Genomic DNA, 17509 nt, shown 5'->3' on the forward strand with positions numbered 1-17509 from the left:
CAAAAAATCTACAAACAATAAATGCTGGCAAAAAAAAAAAAATGCTGGCAAGTGTGTGAAGAAAAGGGAACCCTTTTGCCCTGTTGGTAGGAATGTAAATTGATACAGCTACTATGGAGAACAGTATGGAGGTTCCTTAAAAGCTAAAAATAGAACTACCATACGATTCAGCAATCCCACTACTGGGCATATACTCTGAGAAAACCATAATTCAAAAAGAGTCATGTACCACAATGTTCATTGCAGCTCTATTTACAATAGCCAGGACATGGAAGCAACCTAAGTGTCCACTGACAGATGAATGGATAAAGAAGACCTGGCATATATATACAATGGAATATTACTCAGCCATAAAAGAAATGAAATTGAGTTATTTGTTAGTGAGGTGGATGGACCCAGAGTCTGTCTTACAGAGTGAAGTAAGTCAGAAAGGAAAACCAAATACCGTATGCTACCACATATATATGAATCTTAAAAAAAAAAAAAAAGTTTCTCAAGAACCTAGGGGCAGGGCAGGAATAAAGATGCAGACATAGAGAATGGACTTGAGGACATGGGGAGGGGGAAGGGCAAGCTGGGATGAAGTGAGAGAGTGGCATGGACATATATACACTACCAAATGTAAAATAGATAGCTAGTGGGAAGCAGCCGCATAGCACAGGGAGATCAGCTCGGTGCTTTGTGACCACCTCGAGGGGTGGGATAGGGAGGGTGGGAGGGAGATGCAAGAGGGAGGGGATATGGGTACATATGTATATGTATAGCTGATTCACTTTGTTATAAAGCAGAAACTAACACACCATTGTAAAGCAATTATACTCCAACAAAGATGTTAAAAATAAATAAATAATAATAATATCAAACTTCCAGGTCGTTGTAAGGACTGAATTAAGTAGTCATAGTGCTAAGGGCTTTGCACATACTAAGTGCTCAAAATTGTATTGTCTTTATTATAAAGGTTATTTTTTTATTAGGTAATCCAAATGTTGATTGTTTAATAAACCAGGTGAGCTGCATTGCTGCTCCCTTCCAGCATATAATCAAGAATTCCAGCATACCTGCAAATCCTCCGGGCCTTGAGTACTCTGAAGCTAACCAGTGTGTGTTGCCTCAATTAAGAGCAGAGAAATGGTTTCTTCTCTGTGCTGTGATTTTAAGTAATATCAATGTTTCATAAAACTTATTAGTATAAGTCTAGGTGAAACAAAAATAAGGTAGCACACTGGGAAATTAATTTTAAACAAATTACATGTAAAATGTGAGGATTCATAATATTGTTTCTAAAGCAGTCTCATCTTAATATCATATATTTTGCTTTATGAAACTCCTAGTTTTAGATTAATCATATTTTTTTATTTACTACTTCATATAATAATTGGCTTATCTGTGATATTAATATGCATGAATTTTTTTAGTTTGCTTCTTCAAGAAAGCATTCAGCCTGATGTTTATAATATGTTGATTTTAATATGCAATTGATATGCTTATATACAGATTAAATCGGATTGCATTTATACTAAACAAGAAAACTAAAATGTAGAGAGGTGCTGAGACCTGAGTAAATCTCATTAAAGTATGAGAATCCGTGATGGAATTTTAAGCTCATTACCTTCTTATAGCATAGCAGTAGATCAAAATTTACCCTGTTTACTTTCATGATGCTCTACATATTTTTAGAATGATGCAGAGGTATTTGACTCTGGGTTTCTCCCATAGCAGTGGTACTCAATGAGGGAAAGGGGAAGGATTTTGACCCCCAGAGGACGTTGGGCAACATCTGGAGATATTCTGGGTTGTCACCACTGGTGAGGGGTCAGGGAGGGAGGAGCTACTGGCATCTAACTGGTAGGGGCCAGGATGCTATTAAACATACTACAATGCACAGAACAGCCTCCAAAACAAAGAATTATCCCTCCCAAAATTTCAAAAGTTCTGAGATTGCAAACTCAACCCTTACTACACAAAAGTTAAATTGCTGTCTGCTTACAAGCTAATGATTTCTATATATTTATATATATTTCCTCATTTATTCAACAGATATTCATTGAATTCCTATGGTGTGTCTAGGAAAAGTCTTCACAGAGTTTACATTGATAGACTGAGATAGATAGACAGACAGACCGATAGATCGATGATAGATCGATAACAGACGTGATACAATTTAGTGGGTAAGTGCTATGAAGGAATATAAAGCAAGTTAAGAGAGGAGGACTTTCAGAAACACCTTTCTGAAGTGATGACATCTGAAAGAGACCTATCTGAACTGGAGAAGGGACTCATGCAAATACCGGGGCCGCAAATGTAGGCAAATGCAGACTGAAGTGGAGATGTGCCTGGCATGACGAAGAAGGAGCAAGGAGGCCACTGCATTGCAGGGAAGTGAACAAGAGGAAGAAAGGAAGAAAATTAGGGCAGAGATAGCGAGGGGTGGAATCAGGTAGGGCCATGAGAGCCCTAATAGGACTCCGGATATTATTTTAAGTGGTGACATCTTAATAGGGGTGTGTGTGTGTATACATACATATATATATATATATATATATATATATATATACATTTTTGCTGGTTCCAAAAGTAATACATACTTATTGTTTTTAAAAATATTGTATTTCAGATATAATACTTGAAAATACACCAAAACACTAATAATCACAGTTTGGTGTATATTCCTCCAAATTTTTTTCCAGAGTATACTGACACTGCCATATGTACTCTGTTTATTCATTCATTCACTTTTTTTACAAGTGAATGTACATATACATATCCTTCTTGGCATCTTCTTTTCTCCCACTTACTTCTAAACCCAAATGGTCTTGCTTTGTTTTCACTTTTTTCAACAACTCTCTGAAGAGGAGCAGAGAAGGGCGGAGGAAACATTTAAATAAGTTTTGTTCCGTTCCTTACCTTTCCACATCCAGCAGAAAAGTAATCAAGAGAAAAAATAGACAATGAACAGCACAACTATTGGGCTTTTATCAACAACGGCAGATTTCTCTATTTTTCAAATGCCTGCTCGTTTCTGTAAATTTCTCCATAGATATCTTAGGCATCTTTTGTTAGTTTTTTCCTATAGGTGTCACTGTCTTCTTGAACACTTCACTTACCTGTTTACAACATTCCAGAGTCCCAGGGGCTACTGGGTAAATGGCAAGCCCCTTCGCTTGACAAACCAAGTGCTTCTTCATGAAGGATCTTCCATTTTCACACACGTGTTATGTACTTTCAGACACCTTCCCTTTGGGGCTCTATCCTTTCTGTCAAGAACATCCCTTTTTCTTTACTTTACCTCAGAGACAAACTTATCCTTCAGTACCAGCAAAAATAACACCTCTTAGAAAAACCTTTAATGACCCTTTAATCAAGGTCTGTGGCAGGAGTAGGTCTTGAACTATTGTTCTGTGTTATTTCAGCCTCACTCCCTCCCCCACTGTTCTCACTGGCATTCCGAGGAATATTTTCTCCCAACCAAAAGCAGACTCAAAGAAGCCACAAGACTAATTTTGAGACAGAACAAATTTAGATGCATGCTTCCAGGGGCAGTTTTTGTCTCCCCAATAAATAGGCCTCAGACTTGGATAGTAGGAAGGGGGTCAGGGGGCAGACAAGTGGCTCAAACTGGGGAAGGAGTAAAGACCTTGGAATCCGGAAGCTGCAAGAGAGAATTCATTACCGATGGCATTTTGTCTCCAGGACCTCAGAGCAGAGTATGAGACCTAGTGCCAACACATCCCCATGTAGACAGTTCAATGCAATAATCCAAGGTACCTGTAAACCCTCTGAGCAAAGAGTTGGGGGATCTGGATATCTTGAGTAGGGAGAGCATCATCAAGGGAAATCCTTGTCCCCTAAGCAAGAATTAATGGAAAAACAGAAAGGTTCTTATGCAAGTTCTCAGCAGTGGGAGAAGAATCTCCAAAGAACCCAGGACAATGAGAGGGAAAAGAGTCAGCTTACACATCTGCTAGTGTCAGACTGTGGAGGCATTTCACAGCATTATCAGGAACGTGGACACTTCCCTGCTCACCCAGCCTCAACTCCATCCCCATTCTCTGAACAAGAAGGTCAGAAACCCCTTTGAACTGTCTTGTATCTACAGAGTAAAGGAAGAAAGAAGGTGACCACGTCCCTATTTAATGGATGTAGGCTTTCTTGAAGAGCATGTCTAAGGGAAGGAGATTTCAATTTAAGTCACGTTCAGAAATTGGCTTCTTATATGGTGCAAGACATTCTAATTTCTGAACTAAACCTATGTTTAGTAACAGAGCAACTGTAGAAATTTCTATTAAAATGAGTGATCAAAATAAAAATCATCTAGGGGCAGAGGAAAACCCCTCCCAGTTCAATAAAGTTTTAAGTGATAGTGGGAGATAAAATAAAATTGCTTTATGTTTACACCCCATTATTCCTAACTTGTTTAATGTTCTATTATATACATAAAGCCAATGCTTAGCATAATGTCTTACACATGGTAAATTCTCAATAAATGTCCTTGAAAGAAGGAAGACATCCTTGAAAATTACCATTTCAAGATAAAAGAGAAGGAAGAGAGAGCACAAGAGGACGAAATCCACATAGGTAATTTCTAGCCCACTTAAATTTAACTGACATTAAAATTAATCATTCCATTTATTCCTGAGCACTTGAAAAATTTCTCCTCTGCACCCATTCCTGTTATTAAGTCAGTGAACAAATGAGGTTGATAAGAACCCAGAGTTCCAAGGAAGGAGGGGCTTAGGAAATGTATCTTCTCCTTGAGGAAAAGCAGTATGGTACTACCCCAGAATTCCAAAAGTTCAAGTTTTCAACTAGTTATTCTATCAAAACATAAGCCTCCATAAAATAAGAACTCTGTCTATACACATTTCCAAAAACGGCCAAACTATTTCTCGAAACACTTATTCAAATAGTATCTCTGCCTGCCAATGGTGATTTCCCCTCTTCACTTCTTTTTTATTTTTCTTTCATGTTTATTAAGATATAATTGACATACAGCACTGTATAAGTTTAGGGTGTAGAGCATAATGACTGACTTAGAATCATAAAATAATGACCGCAATAAGTTTAGTGAGCATCCATCATCTCATATAGATACAAGATTAAAGAAATAGAAAAAAAAATGTTTCCTTATGATGAGAACTCGTGGATTTACTCTCTTTCATATATAACACACAGCAGTTAATTATATTTATCATGTTGTACATCCCTGGTACTTATTTATCTTACAACTGGAAGTTTGTACATTTTGACTGCTTTCATCCAAGTCCCCCTCCCCACACCCCTACTCCTGGTAACCACAAACCTGATCTCTTTTTCTATGAGTTTGTTTTTGAAGTATAACTGACCAACAACACTATGTTGGTTCCAGTTACACAACATAACCATTCGATACTGCTATACATTTCAAAATGATCTCCAAGATAAGTCCAGTTACAATATGTCACCATACAAGGATATTATATAGTTACTGACTGTATTCCCCTCACCATCTTCATTTCTTCTTGAGGGCAGTTAGGATTTGGCCTCTAAGAACTAGGAAATAAGGGACATGTCAGACGGAGATAATAATTGTGCAGAGAGATGTGGAAGCAAGGAGATATTGGAGACGTTACCTGGTTCTGTTATGACCCTCTGGAGTCAGTCCCCAACAAGAGGCCTCCTGCCCAGTGTCACTCAGGACAACAGAACGAGACGGAGCTCAGTTCAGAAGCAAAGGAAAGCTTCATCGCTTGATGCAAAAAGCTCGGGAGCACACGCTGCCCCAGAGGCAGTGGGCAGGCCTGCTTTATAGGGTCTTGTCAGCGGGAGGGGCGAAGGCGGAATTCTCGCGGCGCTAGCAGCGGGGAGGGGGAGAAGGCGGAATTTCTCGCGGCGCTAGCAGCGGGGAGGGGAGAAGACGGAATTCTCGCGGGGCTAGCAGTGGCTCTGCTGCTCACGGCTCCAGATCACAGTGTCGGGTGCAGTGTCTCTGCGCACGGCCTACCGCTGCCATCTTGGATTGAGTGTCGAGTGCAGCGCTGTGTACACGGCGCCCCACCTGAGGTGCCGGCGCAGATGTTTTGCATCAGGAACTCTGGTCTGAAGCGCCGGGTGCGAGGCCTCTGCACGTAGCGGCCTGTGAGCCAGTGAAACCAGATGAAGCACACAGGAAAAAAAAAGGTTAGGCTTTATTTTATTACCCAGATTCTATTTTTATTTCCGGGGAATTGGTTCATGGGTTTTGCCGGTGACAGTTTGGTTCAGCGGGAACATAGGTTCTGTGGAACAGGAGTGTAAGGAACGGCACCAAGAAACGGAGGAGAGCTTAAACAAGCTTTATTTGGGTACGCTCCCGGGCGAGGTTCACTGGTCCGAGAGAGAGGGGCCAGAGAAGTCGCGCCTGGGCGAGGGTTTGGGCAGAATTTATAGGGGAAGAAGGGAAAGGGGTGTGGTGAATCCGGGAGGGCGCAGGGTATTCCTTATTTGGTGGTCTTTTCGGGTATCGTGGCAATACCTGGTGCCCGTCGCTTCAGTCTTGGGACCATTAGTCCCCGCCCCTCGAAAGGCGGGAAGGCTGGGCCGGGTGGAAAATCCCCAGGTCAGTTCCTGGAACTGGGTGCCCCGGAAAGTCTCCAGGTCAGTTTCTAGAACTGGGTGGTCCAGAAAGTTTCGGTCTGATGCAACCTGTGAGTCTGATTGCGTTCCCCTGCCTCGTGCCAGTTGGCCTTACAAGGTGGAGGAATAAATGTCAGGACATGAGATCAAAATAGTAGGCCAGGACTTCGCTGGTGGCGTAGCGGTTGAGAATCTGCCTGCTAATGCAGGGGACACGGGTTCAAACCCTGGTCTGGGAGGATCCCACATGCCGTGGAGCAACTAGACCCGTGAGCCATGGCCGCTGAGCCTGCGCGTCCGGAGCCAGTGCTCCGCAACAGGAGAGGCCACAGCAGTGAGAGGCCCACGCACCGCGATGAAGAGTGGCCCCCGCTTCCTGCAACTGGAGAAAGCCCTCGCACAGAAACGAAGACCCAACACAGACAAAAATAAATTAATTAATTAATAAACTCCTACCCCCAACATCGTCAAAAAAAGAGAAAAAAAAGCGGCAAATTTCGAATTAGTCATGAACATGAATTTAAAAAAAAACATAGTAGACCAAAACTATGCCAGGAAGTTGGAAATCTATTCCAAATAGAGGTCCAGAGGTCCCAACACTCATCCTGTTAAGATGCTACCCTTTGGAAAAGGAGCGTTTTCTCCCAGCATTGTCCCCCTCTCTTCCTCACTTTTTTTTTTTTGGTACGTGGGCCTCTCACTGTTGTGGCCTCTCCCGTTGCGGAGCACAGGCTCCGGACGCACAGGCTCAACTGCCATGGCTCACGGGCCCAGCCGCTCCGCGGCATGTGGGGTCTTCCCGGACCAGGGCACGAATCTGTGTCCCCTGCATTGGCAGGCGGACTCTCAACCACTGCGCCACCAGGGAAGTTCTCTTCCTCACTTTTAATCAGGTTTTCAGATCTGTATTCAATAGTTCGGGGCAGAACTCAAGATGTTCTCAAGGTTTTTTGGCTCTCTTTTCCCAAAATCCTGCAATTAACAAACATGACTTTTAAAAGACAGAGGAGGTTTGCAAACAAACCCAAAGCATATTGGACAAAATATGTAGGAAAAGGGGTTTCCGCAGAATAGAAGGAGAATCCTTCCAGGCTGGAGAAGATGAATTTAAGCAAAAGAGAGAAGGAAGGTGGTCCATGGGCTCAGAAAGGTGGGAGGTCTGTACCTCACTTCTTGTAGCCCACTAAAGAGGCAGCAAGTCCCAAAATGCGAATGATCACACAGCAAGTCTAGGCAGATGGGGCCATAAGCATCTCCCCCAAAGTCCCTTCATCCCAAACATGGCAGAGTGTTAGCAGGAAGCTGCTGGGTTTGTCAGGCAAATTGGGCAGTGGACATGCCTAGGTGTTTAGAGCCAGTAGATCAAGGGACTCATCTCTGATGCCTGGACACAGTGCAAGGTCCCCAAACTGTGCACAAATCAGGAAGGATCAGGACTCATGGCTGCAAGCAACAAAAGCTCATTCTGATTAATTTCAGCAGAAAGAAAAAAGTTTTAAAGTATTCTCTGTAGCTCACAGAATCTCCCAGAAGCTCTGAAGAACGAGAAGCTCTGGAGACTTTGCAGTCATAACAATGCCTAAAACTGAGCTGTGAGGCTGGTCCCATGGTGGTGCCCCCTATGGCCAGCATTGGGCACAGACCCTGTAGTTTAAACAGTGCTGGACATTGGACACTGATGTCAGAACAAGTTCTACCTCTGCCTGGACGTGACCATTGCTATTGCTACAGCCTACTGCCAGAATGGATCCTGTGCAATCTCTGTTTTTCCTGTTCTCAACAGAATCTGGAACTTCCAAGGAGACTGGGAAAGCACCTTTCCATCATTAGAAGTGGGAGGTGAGCTCAGCTTTGTACACATGAGGGCTCCTCAGACTTGAGGAGGGAATTCAGATGCTCAGCAACCACAAACAAGGACACATGTCCATGACAGAAGGGAATCTCCAGGAAGAACTTAGTCAGCAGAGTGGGAGCTCCCAGTCAACAATTAGGTTGAAATCTAGAGACTACAGTTCCATTGTGCATTTCACTTTGCAAACTAAAATTGATACTCCACCATGGTGGTGTGAGATTTCCAAAGCCCAAGTCGATGAGCTACAGGTTTTGTGTTGGTTACAACCAGTCTAGTGCAGCAGCAAGAGCCCAGACTCTCTCAATTTCTGACTGGAGATTTTCTTGTTGTTTACAGCATTAATTAAGCACCCTATGCATTAATTTCCTCTGTTGCAAAATGGGAATAATAACAGTACCTACCGTATAGTGTGATGGTCAGTTTTAATGAGCTATATGGAGGATTCCATTACAGGCCCCAATTCTTTTTCATCCCTGTGTGTACACCCTTTGCCAGATCACTTTACAGTGTTTCTCGATAAAGAGGAAGAATCCCTTATACCTGGGTTGACCTTGTGACTTGCTTTGGCCGATAGAATGCGACGGAAATGATGGTGTGGCAGTTTGAGTCTAGGCCTCAAGAGTCTTGTGTATCCCTGCTTGGCCTTCTGCCACTATCATGAGAACGTGCCCAGGCCAGCCTGCCAGAGGATGCGAGATGTGGAGCAGAGACAAGTCATCTGTCACCCAGTGGCCCCAGCTGACACCCACATATGCGAGCAATCCAGACAAAGGCCACTTAGCTGGCCGCCCTCAAGCAAGAGTAACAAATGCTTATGTGTATGTTGCTGAGCTTTTGCAGCAATACCTTAATGATACAGAATGGTTAAAAGAAAAAAAGATGTTTAGCAAACAAAAAAACCAAGCACGTAGTAAGAACTCTATAAACTTAACAAGCATATCAAAAAGAAGGCATCCTATTCATGCTAGCAGCTGTGTAATTTGACAGAGCGGGGCTGATAGTCCATATAAAATCATCAACGAGATTTTTCAGCCAAGGGCACTTTCCAAGGCATAGATATTCTTAATGTCACAGGTAGAAAATGTCGACCCTCTCCCTAAAACACGGATCTGAGTGAAGGTTAAAAACTAAAGAATTTGCAGACCCCAGCTATCGAGATTTGATGTCTGCTAGAAGCGTATTTGGCCTTGCTGACTCAACACATAAGTTACATGGGATAAAATAGACAATTGAAGCTCAAAATCCTATTTAAGCCCCAGATCAATGGTTTAACTCCTATGTCAGGACAGGTAGACACTGCTATGTGATGGAAATGTTGTTTGGGAAAAATGAGTTTTAGGTTTTAGTGGTAAAAACCAAGACAACCACATCTGTTTTTTACTGGTTTAATGTCAAACCAACACTTCAAAAGGTAAATTCCAGATACATGTGAGTAGATTGTGGTGCAAGCAGATTGTTTTTATTCTCTATTATTGCATGTTTCATCTTACCCCAGTCACTTCCCTTACAAACTTGTCATCTCCCAAAAAATCACTGTAGGAATCACAAAATAGTTTTACTTTGCAAATCTACCGAGATTATCAAAAATCTGTTCCTTGTGCTTCATTGTACAATGAAGTCAAAAATTCAGTAAATAGAGCTCGGTGGGCCTACTTTTTTCTCCTGACTCCAGTGATTATCATAATTTGACTTTATAGTTCTCTGTCCTAAGCTACCAGCTAGGGAGTAATCTTTACTGAGTCATGAACTTTCCCATCATTAAATGTCTGCACCTATTTTCAACGTATCAGAAGTGTCCAATAACTACATTTTATCTGCCTTGAATAAAGTCGAGTTGGGACACAGGGGAGCATACATATAATAAAGTTTCCTTTATGCATTAGCGAAGTCCTTGTGGTTTGGAGTTCCAGCTTTGTCTTTGACTACTTTTTCAGGAGCATAAAGATCGTATAACACATCTTCCGTAGAGACCAGGACATATGTTTACAAGGACAGAAATCTGAGTAATTTCCCACCAGTCCAAAGAGAATATTAAACTCTTCTGTCATTCTGTAGTATATTATTTATGGTCCCTCTTTTGTTGGCTTTTTTTTTTTCATTTGTAAGTTCAACTCCATGTCCTGATAGAAGGTGATAAAATGCTCCATATGTTAAAAAATCTTATCACTAAATCAGGAACAATACTATAAATTTTGGCCTTTGAAATCAAACTGACTGGTGAGGATCATTTTGCTCCTGAAATATTACAGTAGTGATCAATTTGCTGTAAAACTAAGCAGTTTAGCTCAGCAGTCTATAGTTGGAAAGCAAGTTGTTCAAGAGGAAAGTTTTATACTCAGCCCAAGGGATAAATTAAATTTTATGGGGAAAATATGCATTATTACATGCTTATCTGTTTAACATATTATTCTTTTCCACATCAGTATAATAAATATTTTTAATCGTATATTTTATCTCACATACATATAGTGATGTGGTAATTTTATTCCTCCTGTATTGGCCCAAACATGTTCAATTAATCACAGAATAGAGAAGAGCTTTCAAATCTTTTTTTAAAATTCTGATGCGCTTAGCAAATGTGCATTCCCAGTGAGATGGAGTTGCTTTGCCGTAGGAGAATAGTTCAAATTCTATTTCCTTGAAGGGTGAGCATCGACTGATCTATTTTATCCTTTTTCCCAATTTAAAACCCCTTCTCCTTGCATAGCGGCTCTCAGCCAAAAATGCTTTGGCCTTACTTGATTCCATTCATAAGGAGTGATTTCACTTTGAAGATTTTTGCCTCAAGAGTACATGTTGGTTGTAAGAAATCAAAATTAGAGAATATGAATTCAGGGCCTGTGCATATAGAAGTAGTAAATCATGAGAGCTAACATTAGTTGAGCCTCAGTACTTGTCAGGCTGACTTACCTCATTCCATGTCATTCTCACAAAAATTCTATGGGGTAGGAATGTTGTTATGTCCATTTCAGAGATAAGGAAACTGGGCTTCAAGAGTCAGGCTAAGCAGTGCCTGGAGCAGAAGGCGAGAACACTTAGGAAGCCATTGCTATAACCCTCAAGAGAGAAAATAGCAGCCTGAAACAATGATGGCAGCCATGGAGGTGAAGACAAATAGGTGAATTCAAGAAATATTTGGAAGATGGAATCAACAAGATGTGATGGTTGGTGGCTGGTGCCATTCCCAGAGAAATACATTTTCGAATGTTTGCCAGCAAGCTCTATCTATGCATGTACAAGAATAACTTAATACAGAAAAACCCAGGCATGTTTCTACATTTTCTCTTCATCCCATCTATCTTGCATGTAAATGAGTATACAAGGACATGTTACCTCAAACTTCAAAGGGTAGAAAAAAGGTTGAGTCTGAAGCTTATTCTAAAAGCATGAACTGTTCAATGCATCATGGTGACTCCAGTGGGGAGGGGGTGATTCTCCATCGTGTTTCTAATGTCTTGTGACAGGTTTTGTCCCAGGACTGTGTCTTCTCAAGGATGTTTGTTTGTATAGCATATACCCTTGAAAGTAGAATTGGTTCTTCCTCCAGAGCAGAAAGCAGATTTGTTTCCTGAACGAGAGAATAAGGTAACGCCCCCCTCTAAGGCAAAGGTTGAGCAGATATGCCAGTAGCCCTTTATAATGATATTGGAAGTTTCTTAAACATGGGGGTCCCTCAGCTATAGTATAAACCTGCTGCATGTGCAGAATCTACCTAGGCCACCCCACAGTGCTCACATGGGACTTGCAGGCAAGGGGAACAGATATAAATACGGAAGCTCATGCCTTCTGCTGTGCTATGGAGTATCAAAATCTTTTTTTCTCTGACCCAAGTCTTATGTCTTCTGGCCAGCATCCATGAAACTGTGGCAGGCTCACTTGTCAGCTGGAAAGCAAAGTGAAATCTTATACCCTCCACAGATCTTGACAGTGACATTGCCCATTATCTAGTGATTTTTTAAATTAATTTATTTTTAAAACCTTACTAAATTAACCAGTATTCCTCCATCCTCTCCAAAGGACCTAGAACAGCCTATATAATTTACATTGCTCAGGTTTCCACCCTTTGGATTTCTGCTTCCTTTCTTCATTTTTCAGTTGGTAAATTACATGGCACATCAGTAGTATCACAACCCCAAAGTATGAATTATCACAACTACCTCTACCTGTAAATGTCTTAACAACATTCTAAACAGACTGTTTCATATAAACAAACTAGCGTAAGCACTCCATCCATCAATAAATGTTTACTGAGAGCTTTCTATGTGCCAGACACGGCACATGTCATAGTGAAAAAGACAGACACGACCCCTGCCCTGGGAGAGCCTCAAGTCTAAATAGAAATGCAGATAATTGATCAAGCAATTACAATGAAAGGATTAAGCATCATGCTGGAGAGATGGTAGCTGCCATCCAGGGGAGCTAACCTGTAAGCTGATATTTGACACCACTCATGCATAGCGGGGTCAGCCAGGAAAAGGTGAAGACGAGTTGTGGAAAAGTGACTCAGCTTTTGGAAACAGGTTTATGCAAAGTCTGTAGGAAAGCCAGGACACAGTGCGTTTATAAAGTAAGAATGGGACAAGGAAAGAGATGAGGGGAAAGGTAGGCAAAAAACAGACAAGGGAGCTTTGTAATCATGAATAAGGATTCAGGTCTTACCCTACAGGCAGTTGAGAACACAATAAGGGTCTTAAGCAAGGAAATGACGTCATCAGATTTACTTTTTTTTTTTTTTTGGCTACATCGCACAGCTTGTGGGATCTTAGTTAAACCCAGGCCATGGCAGTGAAAGTGCCTAGACCTAACCACTGGACAACAGGGAACTCCCCAGATTTACATTTTAGAAAGTAAAAATCACTATTGCTCCTGATATTGAGAACACATAGGAGGGATGACTAGAGCAGGGATTCTCGGTACTGTTGACATTCTGGTCTGCAGAATTCTTTGTTGGGGAGGGGGGTGTGCATTGTAAGATTTTATCACCATCCCTGACCTGTACCCATTAGATATCAGGAGCATCCTCGTGATTATGACAAAAAAAAAAAATCCCCTGGGAAGCAAAATCACCACAGTTTAAAACCACTGGGGGGAAGGAGACCATGTTGGGAAGCCATAAGCAGGAGAGAGGAAGACAGCCTGACTGTAGGAATAGGGAAAGGAGATGGATTTAAGAGAAATGTAGACACACCTTTAGATTTCCCATCATCAGTTTATACATCCCTGAGAAGGGTCTGCTTCAGTGACCCACCCCTCCACTTGTGTAAGGAAGTGAATTTTACTACTTGCTTCTGCCTCTTATTCTAAGCAAAACCTACTGTTGTGTGTGTCTGTCTCATCCCTGCTAAGTTGTATACTTTCATACATATGTATGCATAAGTTAAGTTTTTGCAAGCATAATTTAGACTTTTCAAAACAGTGACACAGTAACAAAGAAAAATTGAGACATGCATGCATTTTGAATATTGATTCCAGTTTCTCACATACTACCCCTGACATTTTCCATGCTGCTTTGTTTTTATGCGTTTTGTTTTCTCTGCTTTCCCACGTCTTGCCCAACTTTAAAGGAATCTGCAGCTAACAGGCAATTAGGCCCACCATTAACTATAGAATGTAACACTATTCCAGGCCAACCCACGAGAAAATCTGCTGGTTACTAAATAGGGTTTTCATAGGCTAAGGGACAACTTAAATAACAATATTTTCATAAAGTTTACTTTGGTAGAAATGGAAATTATGTTTACAGGAAGTGAACTGTGTGCTAGGAGCTTTGCAAATATTACCTCAAATGTTAAATCTTCACAAGTACTATAAGGGAGCAATTATTTATCCATTTTATATTTACAAAATCTGAGATGAGACTCAGAGAAGTAAAGGAACTTACCTAAGGGCAACCAACTAATAAGCTACAAAGCTAGAATAGAAAGGCCGTAGAAAAGGGCTGAGCAAACTTGTTCCATAAAGGTTTGTAAATATTTTTAGCTTTGCAAGCTATTCAGTCTCTGTCGCAACTACTCAACTCTGCCCCTGTAGCTGGAAAGCATATGCAAGGTGATATGTAAATGAATGAGCACGGCTGTGTGCCAATAAAACTTTATTTATAGACAGTGACATTTCAACTTCATATTTTCACATGTCAAAAAATGTAATTTTTCATTATTATTTTTTGACTATTATAAAAGATAAAAATAATCATAGCCCATGGCCAGACAGAAAAAGGCAGTGAGCCAGATTTGGCCCACAGGCCAGAGTTCACCAAGCTGTTGGCAGTGTGGGAAAGAACACAGACTCTAGAGGCTGGCTCCCTTGGTGTGAATTCCTACTCTCCCACATCATCTTAAATATAGAAACTTAATGAGTTACTTAACCAATATCTATGTACAACAGTATCTCAGGTTGGGTTCCCCCAAAACAGACCCTGAGACAGGTTTTGAGGACAAGTAGTTTATTTGGGAGGTGATTCCCCAGAAGCACTGGTGGGGATGTAGGAAGCAAGACAGGGAAGGGAGGGAGCCCAATATGGAAAGTTACTGCTCATCAAGGAGCAGGTTATTGCTGGGGACAACTGGACACAATCCTGCCAGGCCCTCCAGGAGACAAGCCTCAGTACTGCCCGCCTAGCAAGGAAGGGAGATGGGGGATATTCATCTCTGCCAGCAGTGGTGGAGGGCTGCTCTCAGGGGTAATGACAGGGCAGTACCTCTACACCCATGTAGATAAGACCATTCGCTGGGGACCAGAGAAGGCCCCTGGGGCAGAGTCACAGGATGCCTAGGGAATGGGGCGGTGGGGGAGCGGGGGGCACTGAAAGGTCCCCTGCCACTCAGCTTCCTCATCTGCAAGTAGGCATAATAACTAAGGCCTACCTCGTGGGTGTATTGAAAGATTAAATGAATAATATATAAAGTGCTTTAAGTCTGAGACTAGGAAAGGTGGGTGGAGCACTTGCCTCAGGCATAGAATTTAAGGGATGCCAAAAACTCAGTAATCAAGATCAATCATACTTTGGGACTTCCCTGGAGGTCCAGTGGTTCAGACTCCGTGCTTCGACTTCTGGGGCACAGGTTCGATCCCTGGTCAGAGAACTAAGATCCTGCGTGCCACACGGCGCAGCCAAAAAACCAAACAAAACCAAAAGAGTGTTAACTTTATTTTTTTTTTAAAAAAAGATCAATCATATTTTGATGCAACATTTTTTAAAAAAACAAAGTTATCGGAAAAAATCCATGATGAACAAAATATCAAAATGTTACATAAAAGTAGGATCAGTAACAACTCTGTGTGAATCCATACTGGATTCTTAGTCAAACACAAAAAAATATACATTACCATAAACATGCTTTTATGTATTTTTAGTGGTTAATTTTTTTTCAGAATTAGATTTTGAAAATGTTGATGATGGGTTTGCTTCCATTCAAGGAGAAGAGTGAAATTATCATTAATTCTGTTTGGGGTACAAATAAAATATTTAAACTTAATGTTATGCATTTTAATACAACTGCTTGTCAACTTTTCAGTATTTTTTTTCAACTTCTTTAATGTTCTGGGAAAAAACTAACAATTAAAAAAATACATATGAGCATCATATGGGAAATGCAAAATTTCCTTTTTTGCCTTAGGTTTCAGTATGGCTCCACACAGCACTGTCTTTATTTAAATTTTTGATATTTTGTTCATTTTTATGTTAATTTTGATTTTTTTTTAATATTGCACAAAATATGAGTTATCTTGATAACTGAATTTTCTGATGTGCCCTCCCCCCTAAATTTTGTACCCACAGTGAGTGCCTCACTTCTCCTTACCCTAGTCCTGGTCCTGGTTAGTATATACCTGGCAAATAAGTGCTTAATAAATATTACAGCTCATCTTCAACCCAGTTATGCAGCACTACTATCAGTGTTCCTTTTTACAGCCCCCCATGCTGCTTCCTTGGTCTATCAGGATAACCACATATTCACATCATTATATCTTTTTTTTCTATCATGGCATGTGGGAAAAAATGCAGCCTTTTATTGAATATTTCTGACGCATATGTGTTTGATAACTACTCACATAACCTGTTACAGAGGGGGGGAAAGTTAGCAAAGCCAAGGCAATTATGGCTGGATAATTTGAAGGACCCACTTTTTCTTGACAGCAAATTAATTGATGTTATAATGGGTATGTCACCCTGTCATCCATCAACATGTAGTGAGTTCTGACAATGTGCTAGGTTACACGTGAAACAGAACACACACACCAAAATCCCCAACTTCTTCCTTGCCCAAGTGTGATCCACTGATGATAGGTTTGTAATGTGTATTTTTTTGAGTAAAAGGGAAATAATATTGCCTGTACTCCCTGTTTCGTCTTAGCCTGCCTCTCACCTCCTCCCTCTCTGTGGCCCTCCCACTGCTTCTTTCTTTCCCTCTTCCCTCCACCCTCCCACCCCAAATTTATCTTAGCACAATGGTTCTGGTTCGTTTTTGAACACGAGTTGTAATCAACTTCTGAAGTGGAATAAAGAGAATTCTTATTTGTGGGAGGAAGTAAATTTGTCTGATAGATGCATTTTAATGACTTCTGCTTACTAATGACCAGGCTTTCCAGAACCACATTCAGGAATTGAAGTAGTAATCGGCTCTGCTGATTTGGCCTCACAACATATCACTGTAAGCAATGAAAAGAAGCAGCAGCAGCTGCCTAACCGACTAACCCCCTGTGCTCTCTTCTCTGGGCCTGTTAACCGAGAGATGCTGGGTCTGGAGAAGTAAATAAACAATAGCTTTGTTGAAAGTGCTCCTGGAAGAAAAAAAAAAGCCTATGACTCAAAAGAAAAAAAAAAAAAACACACCAAGTAATTACAAAAGAAACTTCGTTTCCAGTTGCTGAATAAGACATTAAAGAATTGTAGGAAGCAAAACCCAGTACAAAAGCAGCTATTTAATTTTTAGAGTTGTGGTTAAGAAATCAAATGAAAGGATGCTCTGGAGTGGATTTATAAACTTTGTCCATAATTCCACATTCCCATTTTTTTATTTGCGTATGTACATTTGTTTGGACAACACATTCCAGTATCAGATTGAGACC

This window comes from Phocoena sinus, chromosome 15 (genome assembly GCF_008692025.1).
Source record: "Phocoena sinus isolate mPhoSin1 chromosome 15, mPhoSin1.pri, whole genome shotgun sequence".
Taxonomy (NCBI): Eukaryota; Metazoa; Chordata; class Mammalia; order Artiodactyla; family Phocoenidae; genus Phocoena; species Phocoena sinus.